Source organism: Lolium rigidum, chromosome 4 (assembly GCF_022539505.1).
Source record: "Lolium rigidum isolate FL_2022 chromosome 4, APGP_CSIRO_Lrig_0.1, whole genome shotgun sequence".
Taxonomy (NCBI): Eukaryota; Viridiplantae; Streptophyta; class Magnoliopsida; order Poales; family Poaceae; genus Lolium; species Lolium rigidum.
The window spans coordinates 216,815,944-216,836,200 of record NC_061511.1 but is presented as its reverse complement, the minus strand read 5'-3'; the positions used below and the strand labels follow the sequence as shown (position 1 = coordinate 216,836,200).

General features: G+C 48.5%; 2 long non-coding RNA genes across 2 annotated transcripts; one reads left to right on the top strand and one right to left on the bottom strand.

Moving 5' to 3' along the window:
- Window positions 1-4,349: 4,349 nt before the first annotated feature.
- LOC124649448 lies at window positions 4,350-6,232 on the bottom strand. The gene is made up of 3 exons (XR_006986642.1): window positions 6,053-6,232; window positions 5,130-5,300; window positions 4,350-5,031 (listed from the first exon to the last, which is right to left on the bottom strand). It is a non-coding gene; the product is annotated as an uncharacterized LOC124649448 (long non-coding RNA).
- Window positions 6,233-15,105: 8,873 nt separating this feature from the next.
- On the top strand, window positions 15,106-17,984 carry LOC124649449. Its single transcript, XR_006986643.1, has 3 exons — window positions 15,106-15,503; window positions 17,311-17,394; window positions 17,715-17,984. It is a non-coding gene; the product is annotated as an uncharacterized LOC124649449 (long non-coding RNA).
- Window positions 17,985-20,257: the final 2,273 nt, after the last annotated feature.

The window sequence follows — 20,257 nt, the reverse complement described above, 5'->3', positions numbered from 1 at the left end:
GCTGAGTTTACTTACAGCAAAGGAAATGTCAGGCCTCGTGGCGCTGGCTAAATACATAAGCGAGCCAATGATTTGCGAATATCGCAATTGATCTCTAGAAATTCTTTTATTCTTACGAATTATCACACTAGGATCATAAGGAGTTGGAGAAGATTTGTAGTCGCTATACCCGAAGCGACTTACGATCTTTTCCACATAGTGGGATTGAAGCAATGTAATCCCAGCATTGTCATCCTTCAGCAGCTTAATGTTTAAGATCACATCAGCTACTCCCAAGTCCTTCATCTCAAAACAACGAGATAGGAACTCCTTGACTTCCTTAATCACAGTAAGGTTGGTCTCAACTATCAATATGTCATCGACATAGAGACAAAGAATAACTCCCTCGCCCCCACCATGGCGATAGTATACACACTTGTCAGCTTCGTTTACAACAAAGCCTTCAACGGTTAAAGTTCTTTCAAACTTCTCATGCCACTGCTAGGCGCTTGCTTAAGCCCATATAAAGATTTCAGTAATTTACACACCTTTCCTTCTTGACCATCTACTACAAATCCATCAGGCTGCTCCATATAAATTTCCTCTTCGAGCTCTCCATTTAGGAAAGCAGTCTTAACGTCCATTGGATGAACGAGAAAACCATGTGAGGCAGCCAAGGATAGTAGCACTCGAATGGTGATCAATCTGGCAACAGGTGAGTATGTATCAAAGAAATCTTCACCTTCTTTCTGGGTATAACACTTGGCCACAAGACGTGCCTTGTACTTTTCAATAGTACCATCGGGCCTAAGCTTTTTCTTGAACACCCACTTGCATCCTACAGGTTTGCACCCATAAGGACGATCAGTAACCTCCCAAGTTCCATTAGCTAAGATGGAATCCATCTCGCTACGGACAGCTTCCTTCCAGTAGTCAGCATCCTGAGATGCATAGGCTTCTGAAATAGAAGTGGGAGTATCATCCACGAGGTACACAATGAAATCGTGACCAAAGGACTTTGCAGTCCTCTGTCTCTTGCTCCTTTTGGGAGCTTCACTATCATCCTCCACAGGATTATCAAAGTGTTCTATAGCCATGGTAGGTTCAGGAAATAATTCCTGAGTAGATGAACTGGGCATCTCCTGAATTGATGAGCTAGATGTTTCTTTCATAGGAAAGATGTCCTCAAAGAAAGTCGCATCATTCGACTCCATAATTGTACCAACATGCATGTCAGATACCTCTGATTTTACTATCAAAAATATGTATCCAATGCTATGAAATGCATATCCCAGAAGAACACAATCCACGGTTTTTGGTCCAAGCTTGCGCTTCTTGGGTATCGGCACATTTACTTTCGCCATACAGCCCCAAGTTCGTAGGTAAGAGAGTTTCAACCTTTTCCTTTCTCATTCCTCAAAAGGGGTAATGGTTTTGTTCTTTGTGGGGACACGGTTTAGGACATGACATGCAGTCAATATCGCCTCCCCCACCATGCCTTGGATAGACCCGATGTATCTAACATGGCGTTAACCAAATCGCTTAGAGTACTGGTTCTTTCTTTCGGCCACCCCATTTGACCGAGGTGAGTAGGGAGGCGTCCTCTCATGGATAATACCATGTTCCGCACAAAAAGAATCAAACTCGTTGGAAAAATACTCTCCACCACGATCGGACCTTAGCCGTTTGATCTTTCGATCAAGCTGGTTTTCTGCTTCAGCTTTAAAGATTTTGAAGTGATTAAGAGCTTCATCTTTAGATTTCAGGAGGTACACATAACAATATCGAGTAGAGTCATCAATTAAAGTCATGAAGTATCTTTTTCCTCCTTTTGTCAATTCACCATTCATTTCACAAAGATCCGAATGTATAAGCTCCAGTGGTGCCAAGTCTCTTGCCTCCGCAGTCTTGTGAGACTTACGTGGTTGCTTAGCTTGCACACATACTTGGCACTTGGATTTCTTGACAATAGCAAATTTCGGAATTATATTCATATTCGCTAGTCACGTCATGCACCCAAAATTAATATGACAAAGTCGTGAATGCCAAATATCGGACTCACTATCATTGCAAACATGATTAATAATTTGAGTACATAAGTCTGACACAGATAGGCGGAACAAGCCTCCGCACACATAACCTTTTCCAACAAATTGTCCACACTTGGAAATTACAACTTTATTGGACTCAAAAACCAACTTAAAACCATCTCGACATAAAAGCGATCCGCTAACGAGATTCTTATTAAAGGAAGGAACGTGCTGCACATTCTTCAGCTGGATGGTTTTTCCCGAAGTAAACTTCAGATCCACCGTACCAACACCACGAACAGAAGCACGTGAACCGTTTCCCATCAGCACGGAAGAAGTCCTTGCGACCTCGATAAGAAGAAAACATAGAGACATCAGAACATACATGTGTATTGGCTCCGGTGTCTATCCACCAATCAGGAGAATTACATACTGAAAGGACAGTAGGAGAAGTATCGTACCCAGCGTCCTTCATCTCAGTATCAACACCAATAACAACATTTGCGGACTTGCCGCTGTTCTCACGCCGATCATGACGTTCTAGGCAATCGAGAGCCCAATGTCCAGGAGCGCCACAAACATGGCAGCTTCCTTTCTTCTTATAAGGAGTCTTCCTCTTGAAGTTGGTTGAGTTGGAGGCTTTGTTCTTCACGTCAAAGTTGCCTTTTCCATTGTTCTTATTCTTAGACTTGTGAGATTGGAAGTTCTTCTTCTGTACCACATTGGCACTAGAACCTCCCTCAAAACTACGAGCGCGTGTGTCTTTTGCTCTCGCCTTCTCTTCCACATGAAGCGAGCCAATGATATCCGAAACGGAAAACTCTTGTCTCTTATGTTTCAGAGAAGTAGCAAAGTTCCTCCACGAAGGAGGAAGCTTGGCAATAATGCCACCGGCCACGAATTTGTCCGGCAAGGTACACTTAAACTGCTCGAGTTCTTTGGCAAGGGATCGAATCTCATGAGCCTCGCTCAACCACGGAGCGCTCATCAGTCATCCTCGTAGTCATAGTATTGCTCCATGACATACAGCTCAGTGCCGCCGTCCGAGACCCCAAATTTGGCCTCGAGCGCATCCCACGCATCTTTACCATGGTCGAAAGCCATATACGGGTCAACAATGTTGTCCCCAAGAATGCTGAACAAGGCCGCCTTAAACATGGCATCGACCTTCTCAAACTTTTCCTGCTCCTCTGCAGAGAGAGGCCCCTCAGGTCTAGCATATGTGGCGCTAAAACAACCTAAGTTTGTAAACCATAGAACTGCCTTTGTGCGCCACCTCTTGTAATGCATACCATCAAAGAGGGGAGGTCGAGTAGCGGCAGCAATGCTGCTTGAATTGATTTGCCTAAAATCAGGTTTTTGGATTGTTGAATATAAAAGCAAATATCCATATGAAATAATCCGTGCAAGTAAATGATAAATCATGACTACGAAAATAACAAATAAAATAATCATGCAGATTAGTAAGGTAGATGAACAGATCACATCTAAACAAGATAAACTGATCGCATCTACCATACAAACTAGAAGAAGAAACTCTAACGAGAATCGAAAGAGAGACGACAAGATCACATACTTTGCAGCAGCGTTGTTGTCGCCCATGTTGAGGTTGCCGAAGAAGTCGCCGAGGTCCGGGAAGAAGTTGTCGGTGTGGAGGAACTCGTCGTCCGATGACGACGTCGTGATGCCAGTAGTCGCGCCGGAGCGCTCCCCAAAAACCTGATTGCCCCTCACCCGTACAGGTTCACGAGAGGCAGGGTTCCGGAGGCCTAATGTCCCGGCAGTCGATGCACGCCGACGGACGGGATGAGGAAGACGAAGGCGGCGGCGCAATGAACTGGAAACAGGTAGTAGCGTATGCGTCTGGTACAGACTAGGGTTGGAGTCCGCGCTTATATAGTGCGGTTCGGGAAGGTCGTGGGGCGCAGCCCACGTCCGAGTCGGCACAGCCACGATCCAGAAAAACCGGAAGACAAAACGGCTGAGTAACGCGTCCGTTAATGACTCGAAATTGATTACACAATTAATTTCCCAAACAACAAAAAGATAAGCTCGGCTCGGCGAGATTCCCGCAACCCGCGGCGCGTCGTGATGAGGCGTGGCAAGGCGAGGCGGGCGGCGGAGGAGGAGGAGTGCGCGAGGGCTCTCTCTCTTCTCACTCACTTACTAGGACTAGAACAGCCCACCTTATATACCACTCCAACTCTCTCCCAACTAGCAATGTGGGACTAAACTTTAGCTCCCACTAGTGCTGCCACTGATTATTGGAGTGGGCCATGTGAGTTTCAGAATTTGATAATGAGCCATGGGCCAAAGGCCAAATGCCCCAAATTCCAGCACTACCTGTTACAAAAACATCACGTCCTCTTCCATGCACCTGCCGCCTCTCATCTCACCTCCCCAAAGTCCCACAAGCAGCGGATATGAGTCAGCCTCGCTCCATATGCATGCGAGATGCCAGATCGCTACAAGTGCCGCCTCTAACCGCGCTATCGTTTTCCCCTCAAAGATCCTGACGAGGGAGCGTGTCATGGTAATAGCGCTGATTTGATCTATGGTGTGATCGCCGGCGAAGAGAGAATGCCGACCCACTTCAATTCCCTTGAATTAGTAGACGTTCCAGTACACTGAGTCGCGACACCATCTTCTTCTGAGCCGGTAAAAGGCTCGCTCAATCGGTACACTGAGTAGCGGCGCCATCTTCTTCCGAGCCGGTAAAAGGCTCGCTCAATCGACTCCATCTTTGAAGTTTGAACTTCTGGCGATGGCAAAGGCACTGCCATAGGAAACTTCACGGTAAGAGTGCGCCGCCTACGCAGTCTACGCCAAACTTCGATCTCGATCAGCGGCGCTGGTCGATTGCTGACTTCTCTATCAATTACTCACTGTCGTAACATGTGCAGCTCGCAAGCAATCTCCATCGTCTTTCAGTTTATATATAAGCAGCTTGCAAGCACACACGTACCCATGAATGTTCTGTGTGGAGGTATGCATCGGCTGACTCCCAGTTTTTCCCAATATGCTGCATAAGGGATAGTTACTGAAGGTACTACTCCATAGATAATAACTACGCAAACAGGCTTCAGAAAAATGATTGCGCAAAAGCAAGCACACACTCACCTTGCTGTGATATATGTAGCACATAAGCGAGCATGCATCCTAAGCGTGATCGTCTATGCATCTCTTCTTTCAGATTGCATGTCCCATCAAGATAAGAGGAGGACCATCCAGACAATCATGCATCGTTCTGGGATAACGACAGAGTTGCTGCACCATCTCCTCGATTCGTGCCTGCATTTGGGATCACATGGACACATGAGCAAATCAAGTTTGGGATTTCAATTTGGTTGTTTGTAGGTGTGTAATCCAAGTTGATTAAGATATCTCTACAGAAGTAAACTAAAGAGATCAGAAGAGCCATATGTGTCTCAGAAAAGAGAGGAATATATGAGAATAATCTATCAACAAGGTGAACACCTATCAGCTTATGACCTCTAATCACAATGTTTCTTTTGGTAAATTTACTGAATTCTTAATGCATATGTAATCTTCTAAAAGCTCCTCGACATTACTAGCATGAATTATTAGTCTTTGTGAATGAAGAGAATCACTGCACATATTCAGTAAGTTATGATCCTACGAGTCTTTCTCAGAAGGCATTAGTAATCAGGTATGTACAGATATATACTGAAAAGTACTAAATTTACAGGAATACTAATCCATAAGAGAGTTGATCCAGTGCTGCAAACAATTCATGGTCGCATTTGCTATCAAACAAGTCTCTACCAGTGTTAGTTCACTTCATGATATAAATTTGGTGAAAGACATAACCTATCTACTATGTAGTTTTGTTGACATGAACCATCTTAATCCGAATAAACTAGATGCTTATTTGGGGTAGAGATATGAACATACTAATATAGATGTTAGCAACATGTACTTATTTCAAAATATATGATATTTCATTGCTAATTGCCAAGCCATTATACAGCCACAATGCTAAATACTATTATTTCTATGTAAAACTTCGTGAAGCATATGACCTGGCATCAAAGGCGATGCATGGAAGTCTGTCTCATCGATCTGCACGATTCTCTACCAGTGTCCTGTTCTAGGGTTCAGAGATGTTGATGTTCAAAGGAGCACTAGGTGCAAGCTATCAGGCGTGTTGTCAGTCGTTAGATGATGATATTCTAAGGTGTCGAGGCTGCAGATTAGTTAGCACAGGCGAATAACTACTATATTAAACCTTAACAAGCATCATTTTTCTCCTAATTTTGGATTTTTTTGGGATTAATGTTAGGCTGACACGTATGGTTTAGATAGTTTGATTACCGCTGGTGTTTTACAGTGTGTACTTTTGGTGCTCTATACCATTTTTAAAGAGGCTGAGAAATAGTTTCCCTCATCCTTAGGTGTGTGGCTGTAGCATTTCTGTACATAGTCAAAGCGGTGCCCTATAGATAGTCAAAGCGGTTGCATCAGTTCCCGAGCGGACCAGCCAGTTTGTGCCCCATCTTTTCCACTCTTGCCTCTCATTTTCTCCTTTCCCCTCCATGGCCACCACGGTGACCTTCTCCCCTCCCTCCCCTGGCCACAGCCAGTGCTGCCGCACGCCGAGCCACACCCTCCTCTCTATTCCCCAACACTAGGCGGCGGCGCCATGGCATCGGGGCAGGGCGCGCGCCGATCGACGTGCGACGCGTCCTTGGGAGGCAGTTGGGTGGCGGCGACGTTGTCGGTGTGGAGGCGGTCCAGCAAGCAGGGAGAGGGGCAAGTCTTCTCTATTCCCCATCGGCAGGTGGCTGCGCCATGGCATCGGGTGGGGCGCGCGCCGATCTGCATACGGAGCGACCTCGGGAGGCAGCTGAGTGGCGGCGACGCCTCGGGCGCGGAGGTGGGCCAGCAAGCAGGGAGAGTAAGAGGTCGGATGCAGCCACCTCGACCACGAGTTCATCCGCGACCGGCGACCAATCGCCAGCGGCTAGATGCGTCATCGGGCAGGTACGGCGCGTGACCGTGCCTTCCTCTGCATCCCCTTTCTTTCTCCGGCCTCACTTCCTTGCTCTCTCCGTCAATGAGCGTAGTGGCTGGGCAGGGGAGGGTGCCGACCTTCGTTCGCGCGTCGTCGGCTACACGGCTACCTCTGCCGTCGGCACGTCGCTGCCAGCTTCGAGCGGTACAAGGAGCGACGGGAGTCCAGGTGAGAAGAATAGCATCGCGCAGGCTAACCACCGGCATCCAGTCCTGACGAGGACAAAAGGTAAGTCAGTCCTCACAGCTGAATTTTCGTTTCCTAATTTCCTTCTGGGTCTATGTCAGTGTTCATGATACTCCACATCTGCATGTTTGGAGGTGTCTAAATTTGATGCCCCATGTTATGTAAATTTGTGATATGATCTACAAAACAGCAGTAGAATAATTGACTGCTCCACTATCCAAATAAATCGTCTTCCATTTATAATTTTTTAGTGTTGACATGCCCTGTAACATAACTGTATCTTCTATGCAGGCATAGTCGTGAATTTTACAGGGGAGTCAAGCATATCAGATGCATGTTTACATACATGGATTCTATACGATGCCGCCAGTAGTTGAGTCACTCCTGGATGTTTTGAAGCCTTCTGAGAAACCTCAGCATACTATGGCACCAGAGATTCCATTGATTTTACTACTTTTCCTATTTGGTAAAGTCAATGTTATGTGTTCACCATGTATGTCCTGCTGAATGATGCTTCCGCGTGTTATTTCAGTTTGCCAGCTACTTTCATCAAGCCATTCTAGCAATGGCGTTGTTAGTAGTAGTAGCCCACAGCCACCAGAAATATGGAAAGTAGATTTAGTATCCATTACAGCCAAACTAATGACAAATTGTGGAGACACATGATTGTATCTCAACATAGTGTTAGGGGTGTAATGATAAGCTATGTGCATGAATTTCGATTTATCAACTCATGGGTAGTATATTTTGGACCCTGCTATGCAAAAATGAGCTCACATACATGTCTAAAAAGAAGGCACGCTAGAAAGTATTTCTATCTTTTAGATCGAATTATTATTGTCTTGGCCTGACGCCCGATAAGCTCTGTGCAGGACTTCTTGTTTTTCCATTCATGGGTAGTAATATATTAGACCCTGTTCTACCAAAGTGAGCTCTTGGTTTTGGATTTTCTTAAAATTTAATGGTGCTTACCTTCTTGTTGGTAATTTTTGGGCAAGCAAAATTCTCACTCACACCCGTTGGATGTATGATTCAATTCGAGTTTTTTCAGCTTGACCTTACCTGTGCATATCTCAAACAAGTGAGTCAAGACTCATATATGAAATTGTGCGTGTGTGTGGCTGATTATATTCATCTGAATGTAAAAAAATTTCGAGAAAACGCAAAGGACCTTTACGTTTTATTTCATTGAAAAGGAAGAGTTCGAGTTACATCCTCCTAGGAGGCAAAACACAGGAAAATGCAAGAAAAGATCAGTGCACGTCCCAGGTGGGAGGCAAGACTACTCTAAGTCCTTGCGCGCCCGCCCGCGCCCAGAGCCTGCTTTCCTCTTTGATCGCAGACACTAGGGAGCAGACAGAAGGTTGAGCGCCTTCGAAGACACAGCCATTCCTATGCTTCCAGGTCATCCAGGGGATCAGCAGGGTGATGGTGGCTAGTCCCTTGTGCATGGGGCTAGGGGTGTCATGCTTTGCTTTGTGCCACCATTCCATGAGGGATAGCTCGCCATCAGGTGGCCTCGACTGTCATTCCGAGCCAGGCAAGAATTTCATGCCACACCTGCCCGGTGAAGGGGCATTCCAAGCATCAAGTGCCGCATCGACTCGGGCTCTTGATCGCAGAGGAGGCACTTGGAGTGGTGAGGTAGCCCATGGCGAGCTAGGCGCTCGGCGGTCCAGCATCTATCAAGGTTGGCCAGCCAATGGAAAAATTTGACATAAGGTGGCGCCCATGTTTTCCAAATCAGCTTCCAGGAGAAACAAGCGGTTGATCCATGGAAGGTAGATAGGTAGCATGAGCTGGCTGTGTAGGTGTCAGAGCTGGTCCATCTCCAAACAAGCTGGTCAGGCTGGGCGCTAAGGGCGGTGCCCTGAATTTTCTGCCAAAGCAACAGATCTCGCCCAATCTCATGAATGCCGAGCACCCCTCGGATGTCAAGGGCCCAGCTGTTTCCATGGAGACCGTCGTGGACCGTCCTAAGCTTTCTTCTCCTCTTGGGAATGCAGGTATATAGAAGCGGTGCAATTTCACACACGGCTTGCCCGTTGATCCAGCGGTCCTCCCGAATAGCGCTTGCGGCCATTGCCAACTTCCATGGTAGTGGAGGCGAAGAATAGCGCGCGTTCATCAGCCGAGAACCGCAGGTCCGAGCCACTCCAGGCGCGACCGTCGTCGGTGCGTGATAGCCATAACCATCTCATCCTCAAGGCGAGGCCGGCACGCTCTAGGTCACGGACACCCAGGCCTCCGAGGGAGATGGGCCGGCGGACACGTTTCCAATTGACGTGGCGATGGCCGCCATTGGCGGTAGCACGTCCGACCTCACATGAAGCCGCGCTCAATCTTCTCCATTGCCTTCAGGGATTTCTTCGGTGGCGCAAGGACCAAGAGTTGGTGCACTGGAATTGCACTGAGGACGGATTTGACCATGGCTAGGCGTCCAGACTTATTCATGAGGCCGGCTCTCCAGGTAGGCAGCCGCCCAGCAATTTTGTCGATGACGGGCTGCAGCTGAGCGGCGGTGGGTCGCCGGATAGACAAAGGGATGCCCAGGTAAGTGATGGGCAGCTGCACTATTGGGCACCCCAGCTGTGCGATGATTGGCGCGACGTCGTCGTGGTTACACTTCAGTAGAGTGGCCGAGCTCTTGCCGAAGTTAACATTCAGGCCGGATGTGCGACCAAACAAGCGCAAGATCTCCTTGACGGCCTCCGTGTCCGAGCATGATGGATGGCAGAAAAGTACAACATCATCAGCATACAGGGAGATGGACGGGATCCTTTTGGTCGGGTGCAGCTGTTGCATGATTCCGGCCTCCACGGCACGCTCGAAGAGGCGCCCCGAGCACGTCAACCGCCAAGCACAAACAGCTGTGGGGACGGCGGGTCGCCCTGGCGCAAACCTCGCCGGTGCCAAATCGGTGGTCCGGGTGCGCCGTTGAGCAGCACACGGGTACGGCGCCGGTCGGCCAGGATAGTCGCCCACTCCAAGAATCTGTCTCCAAAACCATATTGTCTCGGTGGCTTCCAAAAGGAAAGGCCATGAGAGCGAGTCAAAAGCTTTCGCCGAGTCCAGCCTTGAGCAATACGCGAGGCGCGCCGAGCTGATGTAGTAGTCTCGCAGATTGTCTGACCAAGACGAAATTGTCGTGCAGGCTTCTCCCCGAGATGAAGGCATTTTGGTTGTTGCTGACGAGGTTGCCGAGCTTGGGCGCGAGGCGAAGCGAGAGGACCTTCGCGAAGATCTTGGCCACAAGATGGATCAAGCTTATGGGACGGTAGTCAGACAGCTGGCTGGCATCGGCGCGTTTTGGCAGCAAGGTAAGGAGTGCCTGGTTCAATTTGCTGAAACCACGGCCACGCATCTCGAACAGTTGCTGGAAAACGGCAGCGAAATCATGCTTGATGATGCTCCAACAGGCGCGCACAAACTCAGCGGTGAAACCGTCCGGGCCGAGTGCCTTATGAGCGAGCAGCCTCTTCACAGCGTTCCATATTTCATCCATGTCTGAAGGGTTCGTCTAGGTCGTGCAAGTCTTGGGTATCAATCAGCAAGGAGAAGTCCAGGGTGCAGTCCCTCTCCACAGCCGTTCCTAGGAGCGCGTCATAGTGCAGGAAGGCAGTCTCGGCCATCTCTGAGTGTTCGGTCACTACCCGATCAGCGGTGGCAATGCTGAAGATACGATTCTTCTGTTTTCTGTATGTGCACTGGCGGTGATAGAAGGAGGTGTTAGCGTCACCGTCCTTCAGGTAAGCAATGCGAGCTCTTTGTCGTGCAATGGTGCGATCCAGGGAGGCCAGGCCAAGATAGGTGACTTTCAGCTGTTTACGTAATTGCACCTCCTGGGGTGTTAGGATCCTATCTTCTTGGGCTTTGTCAAAGCGCAAGATGAGCTCCCACGAGATAGCCATTTTGTCCCTAATGTTGCCGGTTGTCCTCGAGCTCCAGCTAGAGAGTTTGCTCGCGGTGTTCTGTAGACGCAGCATGATTCGCGTGAAAGGGTCAGCGTCCCAAACGGAGTTCCACACGAGGGTGACGATGTCATGAAAGCCGTCTAGACGGAGCCAGTAGTCCTCGAAGTGAAAACGTCTGTAGTTTGCCGGCATCGGGGAGCAGTCAAGGAGCAAAGGGCTGTGGTCCGATACGACGGATGCAAGGCATCTGAGGTGGCATTCGTCGTGTCCGTCCTCCCAATCAGCGGTGCAGAGCACACGGTCGAGGTGGACAAGCGTAGGAGGTGACTGCTCGTTAGACCATGTGTACCGGCGTCCATTGAGGTATACCTCTTTGAGAAGGAGATTGTTTAGCAATCGTCGGAATCTACCCATCATGTGCCTGTCAAGATTTCCATTGTTTTTGTCTTGCGCGCGGTAGATGAGATTGAAGTCGCCGCAGAGCATCCAAGGCCCTTGGCAATCAGCCCTGATCTCGCGGAGCTCGCGTAGGAAGTTGACCTTGTCTTCCTCATCTTGTGGTCCATATACCACAGAGATCCACCATGGAGCATTGGAGCCCATGGAGATCTTGGCAGTGATCGCATTGGTGGTGAACAGTGGGTCCGTGATGGTCACGTCCCTGCTCTTCCATGCAAGGAGGATGCCGCCTCGAGTGCCCAGCGCGGGGAGATAAGTGTACTCATCGAAATCAGGGCCTAGAGCCTCTAGCACAATGGACGAGTAGATCAACATCATCTTAGTTTCCTGTAAGCATACAATGGAGGCACCCGCGGTGTCGACTAGGGATCTGATCGCAATGCGTCTAGCACGCGCGTTAAGGCCCCGAACATTCCAGATTACAATCCTTAGGCCGTGATCCATGAAGAAGGGATCGACGGTTAGCAGCTAGTGTGTCTCTAACCCTCGCAGGAGATGTCGACGTTTGCAGCAATGGTCGAGGGAGTCGCTGCGGCCGGGATTTGGCGATCGACTAGAGCGGCAATGGCAGTAAGGACCGTGAGGGAGATAGGCGCTGCGAAGACACGGTCGTAGGCGGCCATCTCAGCAGGGGTGATGGCCTGGTCAACCTCGATGATGCCCAGGGTGCGAAGGACCTGGACCTGTGCCCTGCGCGCGGCGGTGGGTGGTGCGCCCGTGGTCATCGTGGCAGCTGATCGCCCACGGCGTGGCGTGAAATTCAGGGGCTGCCGGCGCGTTTTCTTCCCAGGGATTGGCATGACCCCGTCTAGGTGCTTGGTGGCCTCCTTGAGGAAGTCTCCCAGTGTCCAAGGCTGAGCAGCAGCTTCGCGATCTCTGCGGCGGCGGAGCGTTATGGGAGGCGAGGCGAACCGGCCAGGAGCAGAGCGGAGAGGCGTGCGATCGTCCGTGGCGGGCGCTGCAGCGTTTGACAGGCCAGTGCAGGGCTCGGGGGTTGCATGCTGTGGTGCAGGCCGCTGCAGGATGGAGATGGGCTGCGATTGATCCTCAGGATGTGGGCTTGGGGGATGTGGCCCAGGAGCATCGGTGCTGCACCCAACAGGAATCTGGGCGGCGTCCTCGCTAACAGTCGCGTGCACCGCTGCCGTCCCTGTCGTCTGCGGCGAGCCGAGCAGGTCAGCAGAAGGATCCAAGGCGGCTTCTGGAACAGGAAGGGCGGAGGCGCTGCTTTGTCCCGAAAGGGGATCGGGAGCAGGCGCTTGTCCCTCCGGAGGGAGTCCGGCACCTCGCTGTCCAAGGATGCTCTGTTGGTCTCGTCGCCAAAGCTGGCAGTGCAGTTGTCGTGGGGCGCTGGGTTTGAATCAGAGGGCGACTCGGTCTCTGCATGGGCCAGGGGATTTCCGTCGTGGGGCTCCGAAGGCGGCGTGGCTGGTGGCGTGGTGGAGGGCCCAGCATTATTGGCTAATGGGGAGTTGCCATCTGGCGTTCTGGTGCCTTCCGATTGCCTCGGATCAGGAGCGGTCGTGGTGGGCGCAGCGGTACCGATCTGATCTGCAGAGGTGGGTCCAGGCTCCTGGCTCTTTCTGCGCCAAAGGTGCTTTCCGTTTTGGACTGGGGCGCGAGGACGACGTGGACGTCGTGGCCTCCTGTGGGCCGGCCATGGCAGCATCGAACGCACGCCGACGAAGGCGGCGCCACGCCGGCACGGTGGCGGAATTGGCGCCCTCGCATCAGCCCAGAGCGAGTCCATGGTGACGCCGTCGGCGCGCCTCCTTTGCTCGTCCAAGGCCAGAGCCGGCATGTCCAGGGCCATGCCATCCGCGCGTCCAGCCGGAGGGTCGGCGTTGCTATCGGGGCGGCGGCGTTTGCGGCATCAGCGACGAGGACCTCGACGGCCAGCGTGGCCGGCACCGCCAGGATCATTGCCAGCGTCTCCATCCTCCTCTGGCGGAATGGCAGCCACGCCTGGTCAGTGTCAGCGGCCTCCCTGCGTGCCGGCCTGATGGACACTGGATACGTCAGGGCTCTGATGACTGGTGGCTCGGAGGTGGTGCGCGCCGGAATGATCTCGACGATCTCGAGGATGGCATGCTGGCGGATGGTGGCGGGGTCGTGGGTGCGTGCTGTGAGCCGGAAGACGGCCATGTCCGCTCGGGATCGGGTGCCAGGGTGAATGCGCTCCACCCAGCAGCTCTCCCCAAGCAAGGACTCCGCTGTCGACACATGCCAGGCCTGCGCAGGGATGCCGCGGAGTTCAAGCTCGACGCAGTGTTCGAACTTGCCGCTGCCGGCGTGGGCTAACTTGCACCAGGGGCGCACGGTGAGGGAGAAGCTGGCGTCTCCGATGAAGTGATCTCCGGCCAGGCGGTCTTTGAGCTCCTGCGTGGCGAAGATGATGAGGAAGTCCTCCGGGTGGTGCGGGTGGACGGTGAAGTCGCCGGCCGGAGGTGGAAGCTGGCATGGAGGACGCGCGCCACCTGGTCCGCGGAAACGGCCGGCCTTGTGCCGGTGATGGAAGCCACCATGGCGCGCCGCAGCACAACCTCGGCTTCCTCCATCTCGGAGCTGCGCGAGACGATGACACGCACTGGACCCTGAGGATCGACAGGACGTGTCACGGCCGCAGCAGCGGCAGCAGGGGCGCGCACTGGACCCAGGGGATCGACGGTGCGCGCGGCCGCTGTGATGGCCTGGACGTCTTGCGGCGGGGGTGGGGGCGGCGGCGGCGCCGGCGCAGCAGGAGTGGGCACGGCGCGCTGCGGTGGTGGCGGTGGCGGAGGTGCGGGCGAGCCGGTTCGGCGGCGCTGGAGCGAGCCATCTTCGCCGGGAGACGCGCGGACGCGAGCGCGGTCGAAGGCACGCTGCTCCGGCGTGCAGGCTCTGCTGCTGTGGCCGGAGAGGAGGCAGCGACGGCATCTGACGTCGCTGTGGCAGTCACGCACGGGGTTCCCAGGCTCGAGGCACCGGAAGCAGAGCCCCCCCTCCATCTCCGGCGACGGGCTACGGCGGCGCGGCTGGTAACCGCCGGTGCGCTGGGGGCAGCGCCGCTGGTGGTGGCGGCGTCTCGGCTGTTGCCAACCGTCAGCGTCGGGCCTGCAGGTGGCACCGTTGCTGACGCGGTGCACCTCCGAGCGGGGGCCGATGCGGGTGGCGGCCGGCGCGCGGCGAGGCTGAGGCGGCGCGGCCTCCGGCGGAGGAGGAGGCGGCGGCGTCGGCGTGGCGCGCGGCGGCGTGCGGGCCACCTCGCAAAAGCTGCGCGAGCTGGAGCCAGAGAAGATGTCGTCGGAGAGCCAGCGGTCCTCACGACGGTGGCCCCGGCTGTCGCAGCTGCCGCCGGACGACATGGCGCCGGCGGAGGGTTGGGGGAGGAGGGGGGCGACGGAGGAGGGGAGCTTACTGGCGAGGAACCCACGGCGGCGGGGCTAGAGGTGGGAGGGCGGCGCTAGCGCAGCGGCGGGGGCAGGAGCCATCTACCTCAATTTTATCTGAATGTAAAATTTAGGTTTTTAATCTCAGCTATACAATATTGTGCATGTTAAGCGCCATGCCAATGGTTCTGATATATCTATTGTTGTGCATCCGGCTAACTAATAATGTTGTATTTTTGTATTTTCAGGATACATCTCGCACAGAGGAGATCAAAAGGTCCAGGTCATTGTTTTGCTATGTATCTGTGGCGTATGCTCAAACTTTTTCTCATAACGATTGTTGGGGGTGTGAACTTATTAGTGGTTTATGTTGGAAGCTAGCGAGTTCTCTGATAATTTTTCTGAACTGGTGTCTTTTGGCTGAAGTAATTCCAATGCGAGAACTGAGCTAAACTTCATGTTGTACTCATTGGCATCAGAGCCGTGTTACGGAAACTGAGTCATCATCACATCATTTCCAGGATGGATGTAGGTACTTATTTTTCAGAACTATTTGATTTCCATTGAGTAGTCAAAGTCTTCTTTCTTCATTTTTTCAAAGGAAGCTGAATAGAAAGCTCCATCACTATTTATCGTATGGCTATTTATTTCCCGAGAAATCGAAAGGATAGGTGATAATTCACTTGGGGCATTACAACATTGTTACAATGTCTTCTTTTTCCTTGCAAGTAATTGATATTACAGTGTCAACCTTGATCCATTTAATACTTAACACTGTTGTTAACTAACTATAATTTTTAGAAAACTTCTATCTTTGTTTGGAGTATAGTTGCCTGTTTTGATGAGTTATACAAGAAAGTGTGAGTTATGTTCTTCGTTGCATTTTTATTAGTTACCACTACTGAATTGAACAACAAAGGCTACTACAAATTTAGGGGAAAGGTTATTTGAAGACTTAGTGCGCACCTGTGTGTTTTGCCCCTTCACCCCTTTTAATTATTTATTGGAAATAAGAGTTTATAAAAATGGTTGTTCGAACATCTGCAAGCATAAAGAAAAGATTATATTAAGTTTGCCACCACTGTACCTATGTTCTTTCGAATTGTTGTGTTGAAGCATGAACTCTCAATGTAAATGTAATCATGCATACTCTACACCATGATTACATTTATTTTTAAAATATGCTGATTTATGACCATTTATTAAATAATATACAGTTCAAGCTAGGTCTGTTTATTATACTTTTCCAGACTGTGAACAAATTTATACATCTACAAATTTTAGATGGTTGTTTCCCTGATCGAGCTCTGCTCTTTTTTCCTGCATATTTGCTTTGCTGAAACAACTTCCTAGGTGGACAATTGTAATCAGTTCTCTTACCTTCATTGTGTCAGAAATTAAGTGCTTAGATCCATTAAAATGACATAGTAATCACTAAGATATACTCAATGTTGTGAATAATTTATTTTGAATAGCAATGTATGATGTTCATATTGCAAACAGGAATTAGAATTTAGCATTTACTTGGATTTATGTTCCTCCGCATCTGTGGTTTCAGAGAAGCAAACTAACTAACCTACTTTATGACCAAGGAGTGAAAAGAAATCTTCTATGGGGGATATACTTATGTTTCTTCCAGTTTTATATGTGTGTTGTTGACCTGTTCTCTCCTTAGTTTTTTTTATTCTGCATCTCCCTGCTTAGTTGCTATAGAGATGGCATGCTGCAATATATGTTGTCTTTTGTTTCCTGATAGAGGTCACAGAGAAGCTCGCTTACTGTTTGCTAGCATAAATGAAACACAAGAAGACATTACATGGAGCACTACATTAAAATATTCTTATAAGCACTTTTGGTGTGTGGGGCTGTTAAATTATTTTACAGGGACGTTATAGGCTGGTGGTTCTACAAGCTTGAAATGCAATCCATTGTAAAATACACACGAAATCATAGAATACCTGTAAGAACAAACGCTTTAAGTAGAGTACAAGTGTGCTCTAATGGCATAACATATTCTTCTGTTGTCCTTACATGAATATTAGCAGATTTGTTTTTGCAGGAATACATGCATTAGAGATATATAAAAAGAAACAGCTCCTTTCTTCAAATGATAATGCATAGCCATATATGTGTCTCTGGAGGTAGTTTTGAAAGTGGAGAAGTCTATGCTCATGATCGTCCTTTTTGATTCATGCTACCGTCAATAGTTATTGTGGTTTTATTAATAATGGACATGGAATCAAATATATAGTTGAATTTGATTATTTCTGGTTCTTATGCCTATCTCCCTTCTTCAGCTAATACGTAAGAGTGTCTTATATATCCACTTCCTTATGTAGGAGCTTGAGAAATGCAGTAGACTTGAAAACGTTGCTGAACTTTTGAAGGACGTTCGAGTGGGTTTGCTTAAGAGTGTTTCTGCAGTATGTTTCACTTCCTTCATGACTTCTGTAGTCAAAATGTCCTCTAATGGGAAAATAGGAACCACTAACGATAATTAAGCTGTAGATGCAACGATGTTTTACCATTCAGGTTTATAAAGTTGAACCTATAAAACAACTAGAGTAATGATATATACCGATGAGCTCCACCTGGGCTCACGGATAAAGAGTCTGAATATTTAGAAAGTCATCTTTTCCTTCATTTCATTGTCTTTGCATTTCTTTTTTTAAGTAGTATTGACTTTGAGAGTTTTACTCTTAATAGTTACACATAATCTCAGAGTGCCAAACTTCTTGTGCAGTCAGAGGAAACAACAACCGGTTGTCCAAACAAGTAATTAGTCAAGGAGCTCAAGTCTAGAGGAAAATAACTTAGGATATTGCCACAATATCTTGCTGAAGTTGATCACGTGTATATTAGATATTTCCAACAAGAGTGCACCATATATGAGGAAAATGCTTAACCCTTGATTATGAGAGTGCTTGACTATAGATGGCAGGAGTGTTGAACCGGGATTTAGTAACATGTTGTCATTTCCAGTCAGGCAACTATGGGCTTCACTCCTTTGTTTCTAAACTTTACAGACTATTAATATATGCCAAGATAGTAAGGATGGAAACTATAGCTTCAGGAACACAATGGAAGATCATGGCGGAGAGTTTGATAATTTGCTTTTTTTGCATTTGTACATTTAGTACGCACAAAACTTATTACTTTTTTGTCACCATTATTATGACATTATGATTGGGGATAAAATACCATCTAATCTAGAGCAGAGTAATAGAGCTTGGAGATAAAATATATGGATGCAATCCTATATAGCGAGTATATGATGATTGGAAACAAATAATTAGCCCCATATATATCAAGTCGTTAACCAATGGTGGTCAATCTACATTTTGTTATATAACTTGATGGTCTCCTGTTTTTTCCCTCATAAGGACTATGGGCCAGTTCTTGTTTATGTTGTTGATGGTGAAATGGTGTTCGAGACTTAATTTCTTATGGTTATAGAGCCATTGCCAACACACGGGTCATTGATGTCATTGACTGAGCCAGAACTTAGAAGCTTACCGCGGCAACTGAGTGCTGGCTTCACTGGCGGTGACAAATGTTGAGCATTTGACAAAAGAAACAACAGTCCTTGCAGTTATTCTGATGGCAGTCATGGTCATAGGGTAACATGCCATTCATTCATTGGATAGTTGACTCCAAAGCATGATACAATGGATAGCCTGTACTAAGGTTTTTTTGTAGAGATATGGGTGATTGCTTCACTAGGTTTACTTATCTATGCAGCCTACTAGATTATGCGGCCTGTTTTAGACAAACTGGCTAAATCATAGATCATATAAGCCTTAAAAGTGTAGGACCGCACGAGCATGTGTTATTTTGTGTGGGATAAGCCGCATTAACTGCTTAATTATCTACCACTGAACTATAGGTTCTGACTCATAATTGTGTGCACCAGATATAGATTGATGAAATTTCAGTACATTGTTAATGTCACATATGCATTGAACTGCCAATGTTCTCTCGCTGGCGCGGCGTGCCGCCGCGCCCTGTCTTGCTAGTTCTATGTATATGCATACCATACCCAAAATGCTGGTACCATGCATACCTCATCGCCTTTGTTGCCATTGGCAACAGTATAAGTATGAGACGCAAACGAAGATTACATAAACACTTCATTCCAAATGTTTGTAGATTCAGTTAGCTTTTGTACTCATATACTCCCTCCGGTTCATATTAATTGACTCTAATATGGATGTATCTAGACACATTTTAGTTCTAGATACATCCATATTGAAGTCAATTAATATGAATCGGACGGAGTACTAATTTTCCTTACAATATAGGTTTTTTTCAGTAAGTTAGATGGCAAAAGAATTTAAATGGCCAATTGCTGAAATTCCAAACGTACCACGGATCTGACAGAGAATGAACAATATTAACAAGATGTTATCTTTATATATAGTATATATGATATGAGCTAAAAAAAACTAAATAGTCCTGCTAATGCTGTGCGTAGAAATCATTTGATTTCTGAAATAACTTGATGACAAACTAATGTTATGATGCAAGAGGGAATGGTAAAAGTTAAGCTAGGTATGTAGAAGACCTTATCGTGAAAGCTACCTGAAACTGGTAGCACAATATGAAGCTGACATTGAAATTGAATCAAGTAAATAAGATGACAGGAAGAAAGATAAAATAGCATAGTCTCATATTACAGGAAAGTGTATCGGTACTTCCATTGAAGAATCGGAATTAGAAGAAAATAAAGCAAGATAGTACCAATTCATGGGCTCATGGCAGCGTCGTCGACAATCCAAAACATCAATAGGCACCAGAACCTCATTCTTCTCGAATTAGACGGCCGGCGACCTGCACTGCAAGCCTCACGCTCCTGGTCAGACTGAAGATGCCTTACCCTCTTCAGCTCAGATCTTCGCCATGGTACACCACCAGTAATACCTAAAGCTCCATTTGAAGGCTCAATTTGTGGGAGACGCTGAACATGGGCGAGCAGATTTTGGTGGATTTTTGGGACGAGTGGAGACAATCAGATTTGTAGATTCCTGGGAGCGGAGACAACCGGATTTGCAGATTTGGAGATAGGCGGTGAAAAAAAAATGGAGAAGAAGAACGGTGAGCAATGGGGAAAAATGGGGATCTCTCACGGAAGAGAGTAAAGGAAAATTATACTATTCTTTATTTTTTTAGCAAGCCACTTACACGCAATAAATACCTGTTGGATACCCAGAATAGGATAATCTTCCTGCAGAAATGAGTGAGCTACTCCCTCCGGTGTACTTTTATCATTTGTTCAAAATTTAAAAT